The sequence below is a fragment of the Sciurus vulgaris genome, assembly GCF_902686455.1.
Source record: "Sciurus vulgaris genome assembly, chromosome: 7".
Taxonomy (NCBI): Eukaryota; Metazoa; Chordata; class Mammalia; order Rodentia; family Sciuridae; genus Sciurus; species Sciurus vulgaris.
The window spans coordinates 151918375-151943911 of NC_136467.1; the positions used below are offsets into that span (position 1 = coordinate 151918375).

At 45.6% G+C, this 25537-nt stretch overlaps 1 protein-coding gene across 1 annotated transcript in view; it reads left to right on the top strand.

Annotated features, from left to right (window-relative positions):
* Window positions 1-25537, top strand: part of CDKAL1 (CDKAL1 threonylcarbamoyladenosine tRNA methylthiotransferase) — a 629759-nt gene that overhangs the window by 565761 nt on the left and 38461 nt on the right. The gene's annotated exons all lie outside the window — the stretch shown is intronic.

The following is a 25537-nucleotide window of genomic DNA, read 5'->3' on the forward strand; positions in this document are numbered from 1 at the left end:
TCTTCAGAGTCTCTTTTCCTATTATGAAATGATTATGATCATAAATACTAAATTTTTAAAAATTATGTCCTTGTTTATGAAAAGGTGGATAACCTTAAAAAGAAATGTTGGGTGTTAGAAAATTTTTTTCTGCCATTTTACTAGTGCTTAGAATCCAAGAGTCTGAAAACCAGAGATCTAGCAAGAAGAAAAATCGCATGTGTCACAGCTGTGCCAGCACCCTGCAGCAGCCATCGCCGAGTGTGACGGCGGGCCCGCGGGCCTGGGCTGCCTCTTCCCACTCTCCCCCTGCGCCTCCCCCTGCGTCTCCCCCCACTCCCTGTTCTGGAACTCAATTTGCGGGATACAGCAGACGCCTACAGCTGCTCGCCAGGTAACAGCCCGGCAGTGATAGTGATAGTGAACCTGGAAGCTCGCGTTCAAGAAGCCTCGGCCTCAAAGGTGAGGCCCGGATGTCCTCTCCCCTCCCTGGCCTCCTCCTGCCTGACGCACCGTCTCCCCTCTGCGAACCTAATGCTTTTGACTTGTCCTGGCAACTTGGCTCTCCAGCTTCACCTCAGTGCACCGCCTCTGGCAGCCACCGTCCCCGTGTCTGCTGTGCACCCGGCAGCACATGCTCGTGACATCGGAAGGAACCTCCGTGGCTCGTGTCTGAAGACCCCCCACAGGGACAGCCTCTTCACCCCCATGGCTGCCAGACGTACTTTGAGGATGGCGTTACAACTGGAATGGAGGGGACAGCTCCACATTGCCCGTGGCTGTGAAGGCAGAGCCCCCCTCCTCCCCCGGTCTGTAGAGAAGCTGCCTTCCTTCCCTGCTGGAGCCCAGTGCGGAGGACCTGGGCAGCATCAGGCCGCCCGTCTGCCACTGTGAGAGGAGGGTCCGCCTGGCTTGCCCAGCACCGTGCTGTTCTAGGAGCTTCTGAGCAGTCCCTCACCCCCGAAGTCAGCTCTCCTAAAGTGTGGTGCTGAATAAAAAGAACACCATCCTTGTGAGTTCTGGGGTTGGACCATGAAGAGCCAAAAACTAGTCGGTAGCTAAAGAAAATATTAAGTTTTTTGTTTACTCAGAGCAGTTCTAAATATGTACAACAGATATGGAAATAGCTTCATTTTACATCTTGGAGTTTTAAAAAATCTTTATGATTATCTATCTTCTTTATTCTGCTTTATGCAGCAGGAAATGCTAAATAGTCCCCTTTGAGAGCCCTGAGAAAAAGCTGCATCAGTAAATGATTCGAAATGACACATTTGGGTTCTGCAAGGCGTTTCCTTAGCACTGGTCATGTGCTGAGCACGTGGGAGATGCTCACTGCCTGGGTCATGGAGACTGGCCAGGACTCCATGTCAGGTGATTATGCACTGAGTGTCCCCAGGAGAGGGTCCTCACCCACCTGAGGACAGTCCACACAGGAGGCTTCATAGAGGAGGAGAGACCTGAACTGTAAGGCCACTTCCCTGGACAAGAGACCACTTTGGCAACATACTACCTGAGTCATGACCTGACCCTTCATTTACTTCCTGTGTGGCCTTTGGAAAATAACCTTTCTGTGCTGGTATTTTCTTAACATGCGACTAACAGACTTACCTCAGAGTCGTCCTGAGCATTACTTGGGGTAAGTTACACATTTCACACTGAACCGCTTAGAACAATGCCTGGTGCAGAATTTGCAACTGCTGCTATTACATGTTGACCCAGTAATTAAATTAAGCAGAGAAAGTGAAGCAACTGCAGGCCCAGATGTTTGAGAGCGCACCATGTTCAGGAAACTTCAGGTAGTTTTTCAGCATTGCCAAGAAGTGGTATATTACCTGTAAGCGTGCCGAGAGGTGGAAGTGCACGTGCAGGGGCCATTTGAACTTGGTTGCAGGTGAGGGGGGATCGTTAACCAGTTCAGATCTGAACTGTGTAAAGGAAACTCAGTTGTCTGTTGTAAGGGAGAGATCAGGGTAGCCAAAATGGATCATATCTAACGCACTGGGCAGAATCAGTGTAGACCTAGTGGAGTGGCCATGCACACAGTGCTTCTCACCCAGGTCTTGTGGACGGCCGACTCTCTGAGCTCCTTCTTCATGGGCCAGGTCTGTTGGCCACTGGACGCCAGCCACAGAAAACCTCGTCATCTGGCGCGGAACTGTTGAAACCTGTTAGGTGGAGAACCAGGGAGAGCGTGGATGAAAGCCATCCTTGCAAGGGAAATGTCGGGCCCCGGTGAGCTGTGTGAGTGTGGATTTCAGGGTGGAGTGATCGGATCGCTGTGGTGAAGGAGCAGCTACATACTCCCGAGCCCACATGGCCTGTCCCAGTGTTGCGCCTACTCAGGCCTGCGTTGCTGCTGGTGGCTCCAGGACGGGTGTGAAATGGAAGGAGAATCTCCCTCGGAGACGGTGGAGACAGGATCGCCACTGGGATGGGACGTCTGCTTCGCTGCCTACCGATCAGCTTACCCTCATGTCAGTAGCCCCCTGCGAGCCTCAGTTTCCCATTTGTGTCCTGGGGATGAGGAGACTTCAGGTGATTGTCCCAAGGAACCAATGAGATGATGTCAGGAAAGCAGCGGGAAGTCAGAAGAGCACGACAGGCCCTGTGGCTCCCTGGGCCCAACGTGCAGCGTGCACTGATCAGCTTCTAGCTCTCTCGGTTCTGGTGAGTCGGTGTGGTTTCAGTGGGGTTTTTGAGGCAGGCAAGGAGGCGTTTGAGTAATGATGTTGCTAGGTTTTGCCCACCACGCTGTCAAAACTGACCATTGATTGGCTCAGTCACTTCTAATGAGTGTACCACTAAAGTCACCACGGCGGACCCTGGGAAGGTGGTTCCATGAGCACCAGCAAACCTTTACTTACCTTAGAATGGACACAGCAACCAACGTAGAACAGACGTGAGGGTCGCATCACACAATAGACACTCAGCACCATTTGGCCCAGGTAACGAGTTGTTTAATAATTTAAGGCCTCCCTGTGATAAAGGACACGGAATCTTCCCACATCAAACGTATGGAAGTGCAAGGGTCTCTGTATCCTGTCCTGGACTTGACTCTGACACAGAGACTGCCCATTCTGAGATGACTTGTAAAGTCTATAAACCAGTTAAGTGACCAAAATTCTAGCTGTTATTCATGGATGGACAGGTGACTGTATCCGAACACACTTTTCACCACCAATGAAATAAGTCAGGACCGTCATCAGTTCCATTTCATTTAATAAAATCTATTTACCAAGTGACTTCATGAGCCTTGTGGTGGCTCAGGGACCCACAAGCTGATGTCAGAAGATGTGGTTGGGCTTCCGAGGCATTTTCTTCTATAGAAGCCCCTGGAACTGTTGCGTGCTGATAAAGAGACTCCAGCCGCGTGCACCCAAGAGGGTCTGCTGGATTATAAATGCTTTGCAGAGTTGGCAGAGCATCATCATCTTTCAGCAAACCTAGCAATGGTGAGGTGGTGATTCCAGGCTGCATTTGGGCATCCTGTGTGTAACTCAAGGTTGCAGCCAACTCCAGAGAACTGGCCGGTGGCTTGCACGTGGAAGTCGAGAATGTAGTTAGATCCGTCAGCATAGTCAGATCCACCTGATGAAGCCACCTCCATTCTGCACCATGCACTCTGCCTCTTCTGGCTTGCAGGCACCACACCTCATGCAGGGACCCCGTTGTGCAGCCGCTTCCCCAGCCTTGCTCACCTAGGGCCCCGAGATGGAATCAAGACAGGACCATTATGGGGTCCTGAAGTGTCAGCCAATCTGGAACGAGAGCTCATTTGGGTAGATGCTGTGCGGATGACATATGGAGGCTGCAGAGAGATTAATTTCAGTTCACTACTGAGAACTTTTAATACTTAACCGACCTCACTACACACGAGCAAAGGTGGTCGTGTGTGATTGCTTATTTCCTTGGACTCAGAGCTATTGTCTTACAAATCAGAAAGTAATACACCTCAGTTGGGAAAAGTCGGAAGGGATAATTTCAAAATTAAAAGTGTGCCATCTGTTTCTAAGGGCTAAGGGGAATATTTTAAAAATCAGCGTAGTTTCAAAGAGCTGTAAAAACAATTTCTGATGAACTGTGGTACCCACAGCCCATGTAAACAGCAGGCTCTGGAGCAGTTTCCTTTCAGGTAATGTATTTACCCACAAACCAACAGCATCCCTTTCTCCTTCTCCCTGTCTTCTCGTCGTTTCCCTCCTGTCGATAAGCACCCTTCTTCACCAAAACACGAACGTGGAAGTGTGCTGTTTTCCACCTGAGACAGGACCAATTTAGTGTGGACACAGCTCCTGACCGGCAAGACCCAATTCCAGGCCAGTGAAGGCTTGTGGGAAATTCCCACGAGAAGCAAGGAGGGAATCATTGATATCAAGGGAGTGGGAACCTGCAAAGGAAGATGTTTCCTAGGTGAAAGGAATGCAGGCCAAGCAAAATGAGACCACCCGCAGGGTGGTCACCAAGAAAGAGCAGAAAGGGCGTTCACGCAGTCCACCACAGATGGCGGAAATGAGCAGAGGTGCCAGAGGCTCTGCCCACAAGGGATGCGGAACTTAGACTTGCACAGCTCTCGCGGGCTCTGACAGTTTTCTGACAGAATAGAGAAAAGGTGATGGAAAAGCCATCAAATTTCTGATGAATCTGGACAAATTCATACCTAGCAGGGTGAGAGGTGAAGACGGGTGGCGGGCGGGGCACACAGGCGTGTGGAGTGGCGGATGCCTGTCTTTAGCATGGTTCCTTACAATGCCAGACGTGTGCTCCCAGGTTGGCAACCAGAACTGTGCTGGGCTCCATGGAAGATGCACTGGCGGGTGACTCATGCCCTGCCACACCCGGGTCAGGATGAAAAGTGATTAGGGATTTCAGTGGTCAGCTTGTCTCAAACAGTGTTACTGAGAGACTTGCAAGTCTCCTCCTTTACGAGGTCTGGAGTGGAGTGTCACACACTGGCTGGAAGATGTCGCTGATGTGGGTTTCTGCTTTGTTTTCTTTTTCTGTTTCTTTTGGTGCTTGCAGCACTAGAGATTGAACCTAGGGCTCTGTGCATGCTCGGCAAGAGCTCTACCATGGAGCCACACCCCAGCCCTTTTGATTTTTTGTTTTTAGGCAGGGACTCACCGATTTGTCCAGGCTGGCCTCCAGCTTGGCATCCTCCTGCCTTAGCCTCCTCAGTAGCCGGGATTATAGGTTTTACTGCCACACCTGCTCCCTTACTCTATTTGAACGTGACCTCAGTGCTGATTTAGGAAAGTGCTTTTGATGTTTCCTCTGTGTTGTTCTCATAGGTTAATCATTAGGTATTTGCATAGCAGAAATCTAGGCTCATTCAAGAAGCAAAACTATTGTCAAGAGAAATGCACATGCACTGGCCCTCACTTCTGAGAAGGCTGAATGCGCACTCAGTTCTGTGTAGTGCACAGCACCTATTGGTCACCCACTGCACACCAGGTGGAGAGCTGTCCTGAGTAGCCCGAGCACAGCACTGAAGATGCCGAAGTGATTTTCATTCTCGGGAAATCTTAAGTCCGATGTACGGACAAGCGCACAGACAATCACGGCAGATCCTAGAGAGTTACCTGAAAAACTAGAGAGACGATTGAGTGTGTGCGAGCTGCAAAATCCCGGAAAAGTTCAACTGCCAGGAAAGGACAATTTAAACACATGCAGCAGAAAAAGATTTTATCCCCAAAATAAAGTGAGCAAATATGGAAATAAATGTGACAGGAGAGAGATGGGTCCAGGACCTTTGTGATGACAACTGTTACCTTCCTGAAGATCCCAAAAGATGTACTTAAACGATAAAACCTAAAGTGCTCTAGGGTAGGACAGCGTGGTGTACTCACATCATCTCTGCCCACCTTACGCTACAGAGCCAATGTCTTCTTTTTTTAATTGACATTATTTATATAGAATGATGGGTTTCATTGTGGCTTATCCATATTCAGTATAATCTTAATCAAAAGCCCAACAGTGTTTTTGATAAATTTTTGTGCAAAATACTAAAATCTTCTACATAATGAATGATATGCTAAACAAAGTTAAAAGATAAGCAATAAGCCAAGGAAAGGATTTGTAATAATTATAATCCAGTAATTGAAGCTCAACAGAAAAATGAGCAAAGACATACAATAAACATATGAAAGGTGTTCCCTCTCACTGGCAATTAGGAAAATGAACATTACAACAAAAATATTTGTTCACCTTTTATGTTGGCAAAGGTTTTTTTTTTTTTTTTAGTTGCTAATATGCAGTGTTGTTGGCTGTAGGGAAACAAGCTCTCATAAACGATGTGAGAAAGTATGAATTGATAAAACCATTTTAGGAGGCAATTTAACTGTGTATGTGAAAATCATAAGCATAAATACTCTTCCTTCAACCTAGTAATTCCACTTCTGGAGAAATGCTCACCCATGTCTCCAAAGAGACGTGTGTTACTGTTGGTAATAGCCAAAACTTGGAAACGGGCCAAGTGTCTGTTAATAGGAAAGTGGTTAAATAAATTATGGCGTCTTCATGCTAAGGCCTCCTGTGCACTCGTGTGAGAAATAAAGTAGGGCTTCATGTGCAGCATAAGGTGCTGGACTTCCGCCCGAGAGCAGGGGGAGCCAACCACTGTAGGGTTTTAAGTGGAGGCACGACATGACCAGACTTGAGTTTTTAAAATCTTTCTAGATGGATTATGGAAAATGGATCAGAGAGACATAAAATAGAGTCAAGAATCCCATTAGGAGGCTGTTAATTCAGTTGAGCATTAAGGACAGCCCGTGACATGGCAGAGCTGAAACCACTGGTACACAGCCAAACCGCCGGTACTTGGATGTGGCAGAGCTTCTGTATCCTCAGACGTGTGCTGGGCAGCTCCTCCGTGCAGAGCTCTTACCTAGACAGGAATGATAAAGTAGGTTTGCTGACTGTAAAAGCAATTTACTAAATTGTTAGATTCTAAATCTGTTAGTCTGACTCAATTTGCTTTCCGTAGGGCTGGGAGTGTAGCTCAGTGGTGGACGCTTGCCTAATCTGTGTGAGGCCCTGGGTTCCATCGCCAGCACAGCGAAAAAAAGATTCGGTTTGCTTTCCAAATGAAGGCTCTCCCCCCTCCCCACCCCCCACCACCCTCACCCCCTACCCCCGCCTTCCTTGACCAGGGGAACTCATCCAGGTAGCCAGGCCTTTCCTTTGCCCTGGCGTGGGGGAGCTCCCAGGCAGAGCTCAGCTGCAGTGACCTGAGCTTCAGCTTAAACATAAACCTAGGTTCAGAGTAGAATTAGCCTCTACTTCTTCTTCCACAGAATTAATCTTTCATTTTCAAAAGCTACAAGGTTATGTCTGCCTTTGGTTGCACATAACCATGTGGGCTGCATAGCCTCTTTGATCCCTGGGTGACTTTTCAAAGGTGTCATTTGACTTTTAGCTCCTGAAGCTGTGACTGTTTCACACTGGGTTAGCCTAGGTCTACGAAGAGAGGAACACCTTCAGCTCCACAGCCGGCGGTTATCAGTCCCGGGATTCGGTAAGCCTTTCCGTAGGACTCCGTAACCACAAGTTGGTTTTCAAATTGAAGCGGCAGCATGGCTTGGTGGCTTAGAGCTCAGATGTGGAGCCAGACTGTCCCACCTGAAGGCACAGTGTACCTGTCACCTACCTGCTGTGCAACCCAACCCGTAACTTAGCCCTCAGGGTCCAGCTCCTCAGCCAGAGCTTCCCACCGCGTGAAGGGTTCTGAGCACTGATATTGGGAACACCCGCGGGCTGATGTTTGTAGAGTGCCTACTATTGTCACGTGCTAAATGGGAAAGCAAAACGGAGCTCCTCTCCTGGCAGGAGTTAACTATGTCATGTAAACTGGATGATAAGGGAACCCATTAAAGGTTTGGCTGTGGCTTTGGTTTGCATGCACACACATAGAGCATGTAAGAAGAGAACCATTCTCTGCACTTATCATTTAAAACCCTGGATGTCTGAGTGTCCGTGACGATTACCTTGGTGGTACTGCCACAGGCCAAGCAGTGAAATCCAGAGAAGTGACCAGGATGACATTTAAGGAGATGCGCTGTCACTGCAGGCAGGGCAGCAGGCAGGGCTGCCAGCTCAGCGGCTCATCTCCTCAGTTCGGAAAGTCTGAATCAGCCTGTCTCTTTTCCAAATTATAGTCTAAATCAGACAAAAATATGACTTTGAATTCATTTGTGCAGATACCTGCCTGCCTATGAAGGATGACGCGTGTTCTGGGATGTGAACTCTTGCTGAGCGCAAGGCAACACCCGCAGAGGGTCTTCCTGCCCTCCCAGCGGGGAAAGGACTTTGCAGATGGAAGTTGGTTCCGGAGAAGCAAACCTCAGAGAAGGACGATTTCCAGCTTTGGTGTTCATTTGAGTTATCTGCATAAGCAAGGCTCCTTCTCCTTAAATTAGAATCATACTGAAATAGGATTTTAGACTTTGGGGTATTCTCAGTTCATACGAGCAGACTGGAACAGAATGCAAATCTGTAAAATTCTACATGGTGTTTAAGGCTAGGTCTCTTCCCTTCTGCTTTAGAGGTTTCCCCTTCACTTAGATACATCACCTTATTTCCATTTTTATAACATTTAGTTTCTGTGTATCGTGGTAATGATTGTTTTGGTAAGTTGGTCAACGTCCCCACCTCACCCTGTATACACACTTTATTTTGCAGAGCTTGTACCTATTATCAAATACAGGAAGAAATACTTCTGAGTTGTAATGGTTATGATTTTTTCCTAGATTTGATTTAACTGCTTAATTCTGTTTAGAAGCTTCAATTCATGAGATATCTTTTCTACTCTCCTTTCGTTAACTGCTAAAACTGAATACGTGAGGAAAGTGGGGAGTTTTCAATAAAGCCTGAGCTCTTGATTTATAAAATGAGAGACTTGATTTGAAGAGTGAGATACAGCCTTCAGTCTGGCTGGGTGTCATTTCAGGTTTTCACTGAGCTGTTTCTTTCCTCATCAGTAGCGAAGTTGTTACGCACCATCTCTCAGAGAGGGCCGTTCCATCTCCTTAAATATTGCTGCTATTCGGAAATTGAAGATTCATCGTTTACTGGTACATTTGATGATTTTCCAAAAATCGATGAGGAAACACATGGTATAAATAGGGTATTTCTGATAAAAGCTTCCCCATAGCCTAACCAGAATGTCCTATAAGCCAATCTGAGAAGTGAAACTTTGAAATGTATCCTCCACTCTTTTCAGTTGACAGTGTGATCTCTTCCCCTGTCATAGTTGCAGAACTGAACCGCTTGTCCAGTCTGAATCTCACCTACACCTAACCTCTCATCACCCATGATGATTTTCTAGTCTACCAGCTACTAAGGAAATGGGACTTAGAATATAATTCTGGCCAGTGTTGTAAGCAAAGGACAGAGGAGACGAGAGGGAGTATCGTGTGGAAGGACAGTGTAATGGGGAAATAAGATGACAGACTGCCTTTCTCATGGTCATTCCAAAGTGTGACTAAAGCTACATACTTAAGGATCTTTTACAATTTAATTCTTACACGGTGACTACAGTTTCTTGGTAATTCCTGGGCCATTTATGTGGTAACTCCAGTGATGGTGGACACAGTACAGCTGTGCTGTAGTACAGTGTGTCCTGTGTAATTCTGAACGCAAGTCCAAGAGGCTGCCATATTTATTTAAAATGTGGAACACAGTTTTTAAAAAATTTGGTTTTAATTCAATTTTGTCTGATATATAAGGCCTTCTATTTGGGAAAAAAGAAGGGGTTGTGTTGAGAAAAGTTGTTGCCAAAGGAGCCAGACTGATAACAAACATGTCCCCAGACAGCGGCTCACTTGTGCCCTCACTGGGCCTTCTAGGCCTGATGTGACATGGGTGTCCCGACCACCTGCTTTCCTGTAGCCACTGCCGGTCTCTCAAGGGGTGGCACCTGTTCTCACTTGTGAGCGAGACCTGGTTGTGCTTGGGTCTAAGTGAAGGTCCAAGAGGACTGCAGGGAGCACAGCCTCCAGTCCCCGCAGGGTCCCTGTCCTTCCGCAGCACCGTGGTAGCTGGCAGCAGAGCAGGCACTATGGGCTCCAGCCTGTCACCGTTTTTCCTAATCTCAACCAGTCAACAAAATTCCACCTCTAAGATTCAACAGGATCGTGAGACTGGTTGACAAGCGCTCTCCTCGCACGTCCCGCGTGGGCGAGGGACAGGGTCCTGTAGGAGGGATGGGCTGGCTGGGAAATAAAAGCTGTGCAATTTATTTATCAGAAATAACGACCGAAGACAGAATTACCTTTAAAGCTGGAGCCTGACCAATTGAGGCATCCATAAGGGTCTGGCTCTAACAAATGAAGGCGGCCGCGCTTGGATTATGTACAGCGGTACAGACCAAAAGGGGACGGGTAGGAACTTCTTCAAGAAAAGCAGGACAGGGGTTGGGGGTCAGCAAGGCATTTGGCTCTAGGGGGTCACGCCCATGTAGAGGGCTTGCATTTGAACTTCAGTGGTGAAGCAACGGGATAACCACGTGACTCAGGCAGTTCCTGAGCTCAGAGCCTCCCGTCCAATAGCTCAACCAAGCCAGGTTCACGTGCAAACCCCAGTGGCTCCCGCGAAGCACAGCCACTGACTTGTCACGCTCATCAGGAGGGCAGCGGCTCTTCCACTCCTGCACGGCACCCCTCATCTTCTCTCGCCGTTTCCAGGGTGCGGAAGGCTAGGACAGCTCGGCAAGGAAGGCCCGGGTTTTCAGAGATGTGGGGTATGAGGTGCCTGCCTGGGGCGGGGCGGGGCAGTGGAGTAGGCTCATAAAACAAAGGGCTTGGTCCGTAGCATTGTCCTTACAGGGCTCACTGGCTCAGACGTGGACCTCAGGAAAACAAAGCCACACTCCAAGCCTGAGATGTCTAGTGAGGGAAAGTGGAAGCAGGTCCCCAGAGGACTCTCCTGGGCTTTCAAGGTGCATGTTTTAATAATTAGCATTAAAGTCAGGGCTTTTTCTTTTCTTTTTTTCTTTTTTCTTTCTAATGCTTAGTAGCTTACTAGCAATATACAGAACTTGGATGATCACATGTCACCTAATGACGCATTCCATGGCATCTTGGCAGTTTTGTTGCTGTGTGCACCAGAGAGTGAGCTTATACCAGTAAGAGGGCTCTGGGGACGCTAGGTGATATAACCTGGTAGGACCAGTGTCACTGGTCCAGTGTGGTCCAGTGGTGGCTGAAGTGTGGTTATGCAGCACATGACTGTAATTGTTTGTTCAAAATGTATGTCTTTGTAGTTTTAAAAAACCAGAAATAAAATTTCAGAGACTGAATATTTTAAGCTATTAGCTATCACCTGCCTTAAACTGCCTTTCATCTGCTCTACAAGTCTCTGTCCATGCATACTCCAAAATGACCGAAGACTATCACTTTGACCTTAAACTCATTTTTAAAAAATGGAAATCACCCAGCTTTGCTGTCATAAACTATGTGGCTTCGGCAAAGACCTCCTGGGTGGGCCTTGGTTTCCTCGAGTGTCAAGTGAAGATAACACAGTGCTTGCCCCGTAGGGCCCTGGTAGCGCAGCGAGGTGAACCGATTAAGGACAGGACAGAAGTGCTGGTGGTGCGCGGGCTTTTGGTCGTGGTGGTTAGGAGGAGAACAGAACTTTCCGTGGGAGACTTGACCTTTCTCATCAGTCCATCCCACCCTCCCACTTTTGTGTGAAAGAGTCTGAGACCTTTCAAGTACCTTTGCCAGTCCTTGTGATGCCTGCCGCCTACCACCGGGCCACAAGTCCGCTGTCCCACCTGCGGGTGTTTTCAGGAGCGAGTCAAGCCCAGGTTCGCTGGCTGGTCCTCCCTACAGTTATCTGATCCTTCTCTGATTTCTAGAAAGCCTCAGGGGCACTGACTCAACCAGTCAGATTAACTCTTCAGGAAACTGGCTTAACATTTTGCATTTTAAAAACTTCTTCCAGGTCCTTTTTGACTAGCTATGAGTGACCCTTCTGGCTACCAATTTTGCTTCATTAATTTTTATCCATTTTATATGTTCCCTCCCCCACAAAAAAAGGGGGAACAATTGCATCTTTTGGAGAATTGTGGTTGTATATGCAGTCTGTGACCTGATGAGCAAGTACCGTTTCTATCTGACTTTGATTTTCCCCAGTTCTCCCAACCTCCGGAGAAAGCCCCAAGTATCTTCATCTTGCTGAACTCAGTTTAGAGATCAACATGGTTAGAAGGTGTCCCCCAAAGGTCATGTTTGGAAACTTGACCGCCATTGTGGGAGTATCAGGCTGTGGGGGGCTGGGCTCACGAGCGGATGTATTAGTGCTGTTACCGCAGCGGATTCCCAGTGAAGGATGTGTGCCGATCCCCTTGCCTCCTGCCTTCCACCATGTTATGACACAGCAAGAAGGCCCTCCCGGTGCCCACACCTTGTTCCGAGACCTCCCAGTCCCCGAAACTGAGAGAAAGAAATTTCTCTTCTTTATAAATTACCTAGTCTCTGATATTCTGTGATAGTATCACAAAATGAACTAACTGCAAATTTCATATGTTGATTTTCTTAGTTTGCATCTGAAAGCACCCAGAAACCATTCCAGAGGTGTGAACTCATGCAAGAGATTTTATTAAGTGGACAGGCAGTGTCTACCTGCAGGGTGAGGGAGAGAGAGAGAGAGAATGGCGGTGGAGCTATTCTTAAGTAGTCAAATTTTGTGGGTTAATAACGGACCCATGACTAACTAGGGGGTTCCCAGGCTAAATATCTGGGTTGTAAAGTGGTAGGGTGGGGCAGAATACTGGCGGCTGTAAAATAGCAGATCTGCTGCTAATAGCATCTTTAACAGGTCTGTGTTTGATATGTTGTAACCTAATAGAAAGCAGAGAACTCTACGTGGCCATTTTGAAAACATATTTTAATTTTTTTCCCATTTTCCTCTACCAGTTAGTGAATGGTAATAATGGAAATTCCTTTCCGTTCCCATCCTTTTCTGCTTTATGGGATTGATAGAAGATATGTTATTAGTGGTTCTTTAGACCTTTCGTGTTCTCTTAAAGAGCTCGCATTATGCTTTCCTGAGTAGCCAAGAGACGGGACAGTATGGCATCTAGGGAGAGCACCTGGGAGGGCCACCTAACTCACGTGGCTAGCGCTGAGCAAGCTACTTAAGTTGATGTTGCTGCTGCTCTGAATTAGAAGCTCTCGTATGAAAATGAGGAATACGGAACTACATGAAATAAGATTTATAGAGCTGCTCTTTGTTATGGTGAAGCAGGATGGAATTCTTTTAAGGCCCTTAGAATAAATTACAGAATTTAATCCTTTGACAAAAATGCCATTGATGATTAGATCCCAATTTATAAGTTTTTTTATGAACTATCATTGCTTGACAGTACTGCAAAGACAGATACTCACCTATTAAGAGCAGGTTCACTCATTCATTCAGCAAATATTCAAAACCCATTTACAAGCCAGGCATTGCTTTAGAAATGGTGAATTCAGCTGCAAATAAAGAAAATTCTCTACTCTTGGAACTTTGAATCTTGTGAGCTTTCATCTAGGACATTACTTTCCCTTAAAAAATGTCAAGGTAGTCAGTCAGTTTGCTCAAATTATATAGGATATTTTGCCCTACTATGGTAACCCCCGCCCCCCCATCGTGTTCCTAAACTTTATGCTGCCTTACATACCTTTTAGTAACAGAGAATTGTTTATTGTTATGATTCTCATATGTTAATGAAGAGATACTCATTTGCAAATAACTGTTTAATCTGTAATTAAAATCTGGCAGTTCTCTTAAAAATAAAGACAGTTAAAATGCATAGTCACTGGTCTGCCGTATTGAATATGCAATTGCAGAACATTAGGAAAGGCATATCCTATTTATCACTGCTAATGAATCTTTCACCCTGGTCCCACTTTAAGCCCTCGATAGTATTCCTGTCACCCCATCCATATGCTTCTAAAAGCATCAACTGCTCCTGGCTCTGTGCATGCCTTGGTATAAAATCAAAACCTCTAGGTTTTGATCACATATAAGCAGACTAAAAAGAAATGATTATCATTACCATATCCTCATTAAATGATGGGCCCCTGACCATGTCTTCATGTTTGCTTAGCAATCTGAAATTCATGTATGCAGAGGACATTTTTCTTATCCTTTTGAAAGAAGAATGATAAATATTTATACAGCATACAGTCTTAACTCTTTCAGGCAGGCACAGGATCATGTTTTAGAAATGACAAGACGCTGCTTGGGTTTTTTTCCCCAGGCACAATTCATCTTTCCAATAGTTACTGAAAAAATGAATTGCAGATTTATCAGTATTGGGAAATTTTCCTCTCTTTCTGCATTAAATGCGTTTTGTCTTACTTACCTGCGATCTTTTTGAGTCATGGCTTTGAGATGAGAGCAAGAGGGTTCTGTGTGCTTTTGGGGGCTGGTCCCTCAGGAGGGAGGAAGGTGTGCCCACCAGGAATGCTGAGCTGGGCTCTTTAGAGCCAGGATCCTGTCCCTGCCACAGCCTCTGCTTTGTTAGCATGTCGAATAATAATCTGGACTCTGAATAATTACTATATATTCCTACAACATTGCTGTATAAAATTTACTCCCACTCCGAAGCAGCAAATGGGAAGAGCCCCAAGACAGTTTTCTACTTAAAATTGTCTCATGACTACTTGAATAAAGATATCCAGGAGTAATATTAAAATCACGAATGTGTTTTAAAAAAGAAATACCTCTTTTTGGGTTACTGGAGACTGAACCAAGGGGTGTCCTTCCACTGTACTACTTCCCCAGCCCATTTTATTGATCTTTTTTGTGTTTTGTTTGTTTGTTTGTTTGAGACAGGGTCTCGCCAAGTTGCTAAGTCTGACCTTGAACTGGTGATGCCCCTTACCCTGCCTCCCAAGTCACTGGGATTTACAGACGTGCACCATCTAATTTGGCTCACAGAGCTACCTTTTTATTGTGAACGGAAGATGCATTGAAAGTTGGACTTAGTTAAATACAGACCCATCCCCAGGACCTGGAGGCGGCAGCAGAGCCCTGGGCTGCATCACCAGGGACAGTCTGCCCTTCCTTCCATTACCTGCTGTTGGACTTGCTCTGTACTCTTTTTCCTTTGGCCAACATTGTGGACCCCAGATTCTGTGGGCACCGGAAGGGGGAAAGGAAGGAGCCTTGGTGGGGAGGCTGACCTCGGGTTCTCAGGATGAGTGGCCCTTTCCATGTCCACAGGAAGGGCTCCGGCAGCAAAGCCAGGAAGACTTCCCTTTTCCCAGTGTGCACTGGGACACTTTGCTGATTCTCCTAGTTTAGAAACAGAATAGTTGACCCAGAGACAACTTTACAGGCTTTTGATTTCCCACTTACTCCCCATTTTTCAGGTAAGGAAACTGAGGCCTAAAAATGAAATAATTTACTTGCAGTCAAACAGCTAATTTAGTGGCAGAGGTAGAGGGAATAAGACACTATTTAGTAGTCTTCGGGTTCACGTCCAATGGCTGGGTTGTGTCTTAAAATGGAAGGCAATCATACTAACTTACCCACTTGGACCATGATTCATATGAGAGATCTAGTCACTGGCTGGGGACCAAAATACAAAATTCTGTGACTGAACTGTAAAAGCAATAGATATAGAGCCAGGCATGATGGCACATGCCTGTAATCCCAGTGGCTTGAAAGGCTGAGGCAGGAGAATCACAAGTTCAAAGCTAGCCTGAGCCACTTAACAAGGCCCTAAGCAACTTAGTGAGACCCTGTCTCAAAATACAAAATAAAAAGGGCTGGGGATGTGACTCAGTGTTACGTTAAGCATCCCTGGGTTCAATCCCTGGTACCAAAAAAAAAAAAAAAAAAAAATACACACACACACATGCATATACATATGTGTGTGTGTGTGTGTGTATATATATATATATATAAATCAAAATAATGTGTTACATCTGCATGCTGCTTTTTGACAAAACTTGAAGGCAAGAAGTGACTATACATACGTGTGTGTGTATTTCTCCTGTCTGTTTAACAGGAGAAATCCACTGGGAGAGAGAAGCAAAAACTCCACTCCACCTGGGGCTTGGAAGGTGGAAACCCCCTCTTGCATCCTGAGAATTTCACCGCGTAGAGAAGGGCCTTCTGGGATCTAGGTGGTATCCCGAGGCTTATTTAGCCGTGTGCTGTCCCATGCAGAGTACTATAGCACTGCAGCTGCTTGCCCCCCGTCCCTGGTCCCTGCCTAATGGCCTGAATGTTCTCCAGGTCTCAGTCCCGCGGTGGGGTCACCTCTCCTGGGCCTGGAAACCCGGGCACAGCGAGGGGCTTCGGTAGACCTCCTGCCGCGCCTGTGACCTGGCTGCTTTCTGGTTCAGTCTGGAATGGATTGCAGGCTTCCCATCTCTGTCTGTGACAAACAGCTTTTCCTGGAGCAGCTCGCAGACATGGCAGTGTTCTGGCATAGGTAGCTGATGTGACACTGTTTGGCAGGAGAGCCATTAAACGACATATATCAAAGCAACCCTCATCCCAAATTCCCTTCAGAAAGGTGTCACTGATCAAAAACTGCAGCCCAGAATTGAAGATTGTTTGGATTAAATGACTGGTCCTGGGGCTGGGGCTGTAGCTCAGTGGCGGAGCGCTTGCCTAGCATGTGTAGGGCACTGGGTTCGATCCTCAGCACCACATAAAAATAAATAAATAAAACAAGGGTGTATTTTTTTAAAAGATTCTTTTAAATGACTGATTCTTTTTTCTCCCGTCCCCACTCAGTCCTTCTCCCGAAATAGATTGAAATGAAAAGTACATTAAATTCCTTGAAGCTTTGTCATCTCCCTGAAAGAAAAAAAAAATTCTTGCTTTATGTATGATCTTTTATCCTCAGTGAAACATATACAAAAACTACCCATTTGCTTGTCTGCAAACTCAGCTTCCTTGTGCTCATTTCATATATTTTCTCATTTGTCCATCATTAAGAGGAAATAGGGAGAGGACAGATCTGAACCAAACTACTCCTATTTGTATTTCATGACCGGTGCATGCATCTCTGTGTGTGTATGCACGCACACGCACCCATGTGTACCCAGCTAATTACTGGTTGCTCTAAAATTTGGTAGAATTTCAGTTTAGTTTCATTAAGTCTAAGGGAAGTAACGTTAAAGAGAAAATCGAAATAGGAGAAGTGAAACATAGATCAATTTTCTTTTAAATAAAGACATTTCATGCGGGACTACTATGCGGTTTTTGTTTTTTTTTTTTTTAAGGTCATCATTGACCTTCCTCCATATTCTATCCCTATGAAGTGCATAGCAGGACTTGTATGTGCTTGAAGAAGCTACATTTTCACAGCAGGGAAGGAATCAGAATAAAGCACGGAGATGCAGGTGCACCTAATACAAGTGGGCTCTTTGCCTCAGCCTGAACGCCTGGCCAGTAAAGCCCCAGCCCTGCAGTCAGCTCTCAGGGTCTCCCGAGCTGAGCCAAGAAGTGGGGGCTGGGTGGGAGCAGGAGAGCACAATAGTCACTCAGTCTTCTTTAATGAGATGGATTGCCCTCCGCTGAAAGATTGTGGCCGTGTCCTTTGTTATGCTAATTAGACACCATTAGAGCTGGCCGTCTTTGATTTCTGCCTAATCCTTTCTGCTTCCTCAGCCTCAGCCTTGACTGGCAAATGGTTGAAAGCTGGCGGGGAGTGCTGCACGTGTTATTTATTGCTCCCATCTATGCTGTTCTGTGGTAATAGGGTGGGTTAATAAAGATTTATCTTACCAAAGGGGTATGTATTTTGGACATTCATATTTGGCTTTTTTTTTTTTTAATTAATTTGAAAATGATCAATTTCTGCCTTTCAAGTCCAAAACCATTGTTATTTATATGGTTGCTTTTGCAGCCAAACAAAATGGGAAATGACAGATTGGAAGATTCAGATAGCCTCTCCTTGGTTGCCTGGATTTCCTCAAAACCGGCAAGTAGATCTTGCCTTAAGATTTTAGGGTGGCTGTAATCAACCAGGAAAATGGAAGCAAGAGGAATTTCATGGTCAGAAAGACCAATTTAGCAATCCAAAATCCCTGCCTTTACAATTTCTTGATTAAGTATACAGTCTTTCCTAAAAATCAAAACATTGCATTTACATAATTGCCACAACTGATAGTTGTTTGTGTTGAGTTATAAAATTTTTGTTTTTGAAAAATGACCAATATAATCCTCTAAATAGCAAAATGAGGGATTTCTGTTAAATCCTTAAAAACAACATAATGCTTTAGGACAACCCTGGCTAATAGAAATACAATATGAACCACAGATGTTATTTTAAATGATCCAGTAGCCACATTAAAAAAAAAAAAAAAAAAGTTTAAAAGGTGAAATTAGTTTTAATAATATATTTGGGATCAGTGTACCAAAAGTATTCTTTCAACACGTAAACAACATAAACACTAACAGCATGTCTCACATTCTTTTGTTCACGGTAAATGTTTGAAACCCTGTGTGCACATGCTGGGGTTCGCTGCTTAGCACATCTCAGTCTGGCCTTGCTGCATTGCAAGTGCTTAATGGCTGTGTGTAGCCAGTGCTGGATGGAGCAGTTTCAGAGTAATTGAGCAATTCGCCCCTTGCTTAATATACCAGTCAGGACAAGATCCATTTTTAATGTTATGGATTAGACATTATGAGCTGTATGACCTTGACCAAGTCACATTCTCTAAGGAGCCTTAGTTTTCTCATCAGAATTTGAGCTAAATGATCTGTTAATTCTTCCCTCCTCCATGCCAGTTCTGAATTGATGATTTAAAAAACTCACTCTAGTTTACACAGCTTCTCATAATTTAGTACGTGGAAAGAGCCGCCTCAGGCTACCAGGGGGTTGGGGGGTGTCCTGCGAGCCACACCCGCCTTGTCCCTCCAGAGGCCTGGATCTTTCTTTGAATGCTTCTGGGTCCTGTGCTGTGCACAGCTTGCCTGGTGGGGGCCCAGAGGTGCTGGGCTCTGCAGCACAGCCCGCAGGTGTGAAAGCAGGTGACCTGTCCTCTCTGACACCGAGCCCCACTCTCACACTCAGCTTTGGCCTTTTGTCTTTCTTTTTTCCCTTTCTTTTTTCTCCCACCCCACCTGCCTTTGCTGTTGCCTCACATTTCTGTGGTGACAGGCCTCCACGAGCACCCCAGGGGGCGCCTGCTCAGAGCTGGGACAGCAGCGTGCAGCCCCTCCTCCCAGCACAGCCCGCTGCTTACAGACAAACTGTACACGTTTTCATTTTTCCTGTGCTTGCCTGTGATAAAGTTTTATTTATAAATTAGGCATAGTAAGAGAACGACAATAATAACTGACAGCAAAAGTAAACGATTATAACAATATAACATAGTAAAATAATTTGCGAATGAGGTCTCACCGTCCCTCTCAGAATTATCTCATTCTCCTGCACATGGTAGCAGGTGGCACACACAGTGTACGCTCTGGACCAAGAGACGTCCCGGCCTGGGTGGGGTGGAGCAGGCCAGCACTGGACAGAGTTCATCGCGCTCCTAGCACACAATTGAAAACTGTTCATCTCTGGGTAAAATAAACACGAAAAACTGTTTATTTCAAACTATTGAATTGGTTTATTTCTGGAATTTTCCATTTAATGTTCTCAGATCATAGTTGTCTAAAAGTAACAGAAACTGCTGAAAATGAACCCACAGATAAGGGAGGACCACTGTAAATTAATTTTTTAAACAGTATTATGAAACTTCTCACTGGCAACATGGAATTTATGGTCAAAAAAATTGAGTATTTGGTGGTTTCTTCTCTTTTTTTTTTTTTTTTTTTTTTTTGAGGTATAGCTGACAAACAGAATTGTACTGATTTAAGATACACAATGTCCTTTGTGCCTTTATGAGAAGCCACTACAGAAGATTGGTCCAGGCTTGCCCATGATGACTGCCGGGAGCCAATGGGAACAGATCAGGAGGGTGGAAGTCAGCAGAGAGTATGCCCAGTTTCTAGGACGAGCTTTCAATCAGAAGGGGTTCCTCACATCCATCTCATGGGGCCCACCTAGTCGCATCAGTCAGACCTCATGGAATGGTTTTGTTGGCAGCATCTGGCCATGGGACTTAGCTTCAGATGTTGAGCACTTTCCCTGGACACTGTAGAGCTTGCCCCATGTGGGGAAAGTAGATACAGCGTGCTTGCGCCAGGTCTTGGTAAGGAGGGTCGGCTTGCTTGAGTCCATTGAGAGGGTACAGGTTATGTTCTTACCACAATTTTTTTAAAACTCCACAAAAGCGTTGTAGGTAATGCCTTAGAATGTTCTGGACTATCAAGAATGTACCAGCATTGTTTAAAACTTTGCAATTTTTCAAGGTAGAGGTACAGTCCATACTCGGTGCAGGTCTTTGAGGCTGGAAAGGGATTAGTCATCATTTGTCACTTAACTATGTGGCATTGCTACTAGTTCTCCATCAGCAGGTGAAAATAGCTCTGTTATGAAGAATGAGATTTTTGCCTCCAACTGGGAAGAGACCCCTGTGAGTTCTCTGTCACTAGAGCAGGCACGTGGCTAGAAGAAAACCAGTCAACGATTGAAGAGAAGTCACAGGACTTCACAGAAGCAGCCGCTTCGTAGTCCAGTGTGATGTGGGCACACGGCCTGAGTCTGGCCCTTGCGTCTTGCACCACAGGTTTGGAAGGAAAGACTTGTGAAAAGCCAAATCGTTCTGCAGTTTGTTTGTTTGTTTTCATGTATGGGTTATTTCTGAAATGTGGGGAAGAAATAACAGGGCCACTAAGATACTCACAGCACCTAACCAGTGAGCCTGTGCTAAATACTTGAAAGTATGACTATTCTGCTTCAAAAAAATTCTTTCCTTTTGGAATATATTTAATCCTATCACTAAGTTTAGCTAAAAAATGTTTGTATTTTCACATTGAAGGTCATTTTTTGGTTTGGTTGGTTGATTTTGTAGTGCTGGGAATTGAATCCAGGGCAAGCACTCCACACTGAGCTACACCCCCAACCCAGAGGATAATTATTTTTAAAAAAATCAAATAGAATGTATTTTTGTCATTGTTTGAGAGTTAGACCCAAGTCCAGCCACTTTGGACATAAGCAGTCAGCATGGTCTGCTGGCTGTAGGCGACGGGTGAGGTGGCGGCTGGCGTTGGGTGCCAGTGGACCTTGAGTTGTGCCCCTGGCTTTCTGTGTGGTCATCATCTCTGCCACACATTCCCATGTGTGGCCCTGGGACAAGGAAGCTCTTAAAATGTAATGGCATTGCCGTTCTTACTGCAGACTGTTGTTAGCATAAGTAGGCTGGTTTAATTCCAGCGTCTGCAGGACCAGAAGGCAGAAGGGTGCATAAACAGCCAGGAAGGTGACCGGGTACCCGGAGACTCAGCGCCACGTGCTCTGCCTGTTGTGAATGATGAATCAAAATGGAGAGTTACCATTTTCATCAGCTGGGAAAGAACAAGACCAGGCTTTCTCCCTGTGTAACTACGGCAGTTCCCTGGCCACATCACGCTGAGTAACTGGTGGAAAGGTGTGTGAGGGCAGGCTCTTGCACAGACACTAGAAATATTATTTCAGAGTTAAAGGTCATAGCCTTGCGTTTAACATGTTCCAGGCCGCTTAGGAAAAAAAAATAAAACTAATTAGACTGCAGCTAAAGAAAGACATTTGACATTTCCCAGAGTTACATAGAAAAATTGTATTTTATTATCACAATTTAAAAAGAAATCTTAGCTGCAGAAGTAGCATGTCAGAATATTTTGTAGGATAAACAGAGATAAAATTCAAATTTCTTAGGACCATGATATAAATGACCATAAGAACTTTTGATGTATGGTTTTAATCTCTGTTCTTTGCCTTAGGAAAATAATGGACAGGAAAAGTCATTGTTAGAAACTTTTCACGGGAAGCAAAATAATTTCTTTACCACCTTACAACTGTTTTCAAGAAATAAATGTTTATCTTTCATGATCCTCAAATATAGATAATCCAACCCTTGTGATTTTTTTTTTGTTACTATAGTCAAATTGAAATATCGAAATTTTTCTCAGTATTTAAAAATAGAAATTGGATTGACTTTATGTAATAAAGCCACATTCCAGGTTTTCCAAGTATAAAACAAAGGTGAGAAGAAAGGAAAAAGTAAACTTTATACAAAGTTGATATTTAAAGCCACGTGTGAGCTTCAATGAAATCTTTTAGTTTTTCTAGTACAGGGTGTCTATTCAGGTGACATTTCTGACTGGGTTAAAGGTGTTAGCACAACTCCCTGAAGTCTTCGTTAAATTTGGGTAACATCTGCCTTTCTTCAAACCATTCTTTTCAATATCTTTTAAATCCTTGTGTAGCCTTGTAGGATTTTGTTTGTTTCAGGACAAATGGGGACATGGAGTGTTTGAATGAGCGTTTGTTCAGCAACCGAATTCCTTTGGAAACCACTGCTTTTTTAATGCAAGTGTGTGTTTTGTGCGTGTTCCTTGGCCATATGCTTAGAACTGATGTTTCCTGCAGCTTCAGGCACTTGGGAAATTTTAAGCAGAGATGTGACACAAACTACACAGCCAACTGATTATGTAACACACCAAAAACCCACCCAGAGACTGAATCTTGAAAACACTGCTTTCTGTTTGTCACAGCTGTTTCTCTACTTAAGGGAAAGCCACACGCTGCAGAGCGAGACCCGTGATGTCGCGAGTCCTCTCAGCTAGCGGCCCAGAAGCAGGCAGGGTGGTGGGATGGTTCCGAGGCTTCCTTTCCTCTTCTCTGGACCTTGCTTGCTCCCCTGAAGCAGAGATGCCCAAGCCCCCTCCATGTTTGTATGTTCTGGGCCGTCCTGGGGACAGCTGCCTTCGTATTGTGCCCTCATGGTTTAAGGAAAGGTACAAGTTCTTTTCCGAATCTTCCCTCCAAGGCCTAGCCCCTGGGAACACCCATCCTTCACAGCTGCAGGCCACGTTTCAGCATCCCCAGGAGCTCCCGGGTCACACAGGGTCCCGGCAGGGATGAAATGCAGGGGTGGTTTTACAAGACTATTTTTATAATTCATTTTTTTAAATAAAATGCCTTAAGTAAGGTTAAGCTGTACTAAATGAAGTTCTGTACATTCAAGGAACAATTATTTTCTCCACTGATATTTGATGAATAATTACAAGGTATACATAGTTTATTAAAGTGAGAACCAAGACTAAGAGGCACTTTCAAAAGTCCATAGAGCTAAACTAAAGAAAGGGGCGAGCTTCACAGATGAGAACTGCTCCTTGCCTCAGGGGTTAGAATCAGGTTGATCCTCTGACAAACGTGGAGGTCGAAGCTTCCGGAAGGGCGGCCTGGCTTCCCACAGGAACGCCGTAGTGGGGGTCAAGTCCCAAGCGAAGCGCTTCAGCCCTAACACGCTCCAAAAAATTAAATAAGCATTTATTTAATCAACTATAAATATTGCACACTTAACAAAGCAAACAAGAAGGAAAAGAGGCATCTTTCTTAGGACTATAGAAAAGGCTTCCTTGACATCTTGACGCCTCTCTAAGGAAACTTCCAGTCACTTCATAGAGACTTTGTAAGTGTTCTCGGTGGGCGTTAAAACTCAAGTTGTTAGTTTAAGTGCAGCAAGAAGACGCTGTAGTTTGCAGGGCCTGAGCCTATGTGCCCTGTGAGAAGAGACCGCCTTCCTTCATCTGCTTCCCTGCAACCTTGGGGCACGTTAGTCCCTAACCCGCGGGTCTGAGACTGGAAGGTCTTTTGTGGTATAGTCGCCTCCTCTTTAGTGCTGCCCCCTCCCATTTTTTAGGTGAGCGACACAAAGGCCCACAGAATAGGCCGGCCCTGGGGCTCCTCCCTACTGTCCAGTCCAGGCCTGTGGCGCTGATGGTTTCGGGACCCTCTTCAGCGTCCTCTCCCTAGGCCCTGCTGGAGCTACCTCTCCTCTCCTGAGCGCTGTTGAGCCACCTTCTGGAGCCTTCTGTGGCCTTGCAGTTCCAGTTCCAGTTTCATCATCTCTGCTGAACAACCACATGGGGTTGCCAACCACGAATTTTAGGAAAACCACCATTTTCAGCCTCTTGCGTATTTACAGGATCTTGTTTGGCCGTTTTCACAGTGATGCACCCGTCATCCCTGTGGGTGGCTCTGCCTGGGCAGCGTGGTTCCCCATGGGTGGTGAGGTGGCCAGGGATGCTGTTCACAGAATGTCACATGGTGGAATGTCACAGATGTGGCGTGATCCTGGTGAGGCCCGTGTTCTTCCATCCTTCTCGGTAAAAGGAGCTCTGCCCCTTCCAGGGGATCATCTCTGCCATTGGCATGATAGGTAGCTGGGTGGGGAAGTCCCAGTAGCCTCAGGAGAGCTGGCATGGCTGTTGGCTGCAGACACCCTGCTTTTTTCTCTGGGGCTGGGAACTTCCTTGTGTTGGTGGAAGCTTTCCTAGGCTGCTGGCAAGTGGGGCTCAGGATTGCAAATCTTGTTGTCTGAGGGTCTTTTACCACACTGGTTTGCTTGCCTCTTCCAGAGTTTTATCTGACCTACCCTCTCCACGACTCTTGCTGCTCTTAATAGTTCTTGAAATACTCGATTCTCTTAAAGGTTGTATTTGATATTCACTCCAATACAACTTCACTCATAAAAAATATCCAGGAGAGCTCTTTATTATTCAGTTTTGTTTTTTAATGATTTTGAGGGCACGGAGATTGGTTGCAGCAGCTTTTGGTCAAAGCCCTAGCCTCCTGTGCTCCTTTTGGCTCATTCCGCCTCCCCCACACCCAAGGGAACTGGAAGAACCTCAGCAGGGAGACCAGCTTTGTGGCTGAGGGCAGTGGCTGGAAAGGAGGCTTCCCTGTCAGTCACCACACACAGTTCCCCTGAGCCCTTTGGCAAACAAAGTCAGATCCTCACCTACAAATAGTTCCCTGTTGGCTGGTGGAAAGTCCAGGCCTCTGCTGCACAAATGTAAGCTTTCTATCTGTGTGTGTATTCTCCTGTCATTCTTATCTCCAGATGAAGTGGAACAGCCTCAAAACGTGGCCACAGCTGTCCACACGAACTCGAGCAATAGTAGAGAAGCAGCATGTACATTCAGGGGCTCTGTATTCTCACATTGTTGGTAATTTCCTGAAAACTTCACGTTAGACGAGGCGTAATTGCAGATTTCCTTAAGAACCATCAGCAGACACATCCTGAGTCACAAGCAACTCACACCAGGAAATGTGTGCAAACATCCCAGGTTTCCTTCTAGAAGAATAAACTTCACCAGTCTTTTTTGACATGCAGAGCCATGGAAGACTTCTTTTGGACGACCTGATGTTCTGGAGGAGATAAACATCACAGGCTGGGTTTAAAGTCGTCATAAGTATCCTCTCAGAGACCACATGGCCTTTCTAAGAGGAAGCCATTCTGAACGGGGCATAAGCTGGGCAGCACTCCGTGGTGTGTTTGGATACTGGCATTGTACAGTGGAGAGGGGCGCTGGACTCTTTTTTCATTTTAGGTGGACTATAGTGCAGCTGTGTTTGTGTTTCCTAAATGATATCTGCCTGTGCATGGTGACAAGTCCCTGCAAATGAGGATAGGAATTTCTTTTTAAAACGATCTTGCCAGTGTGCTTAAGT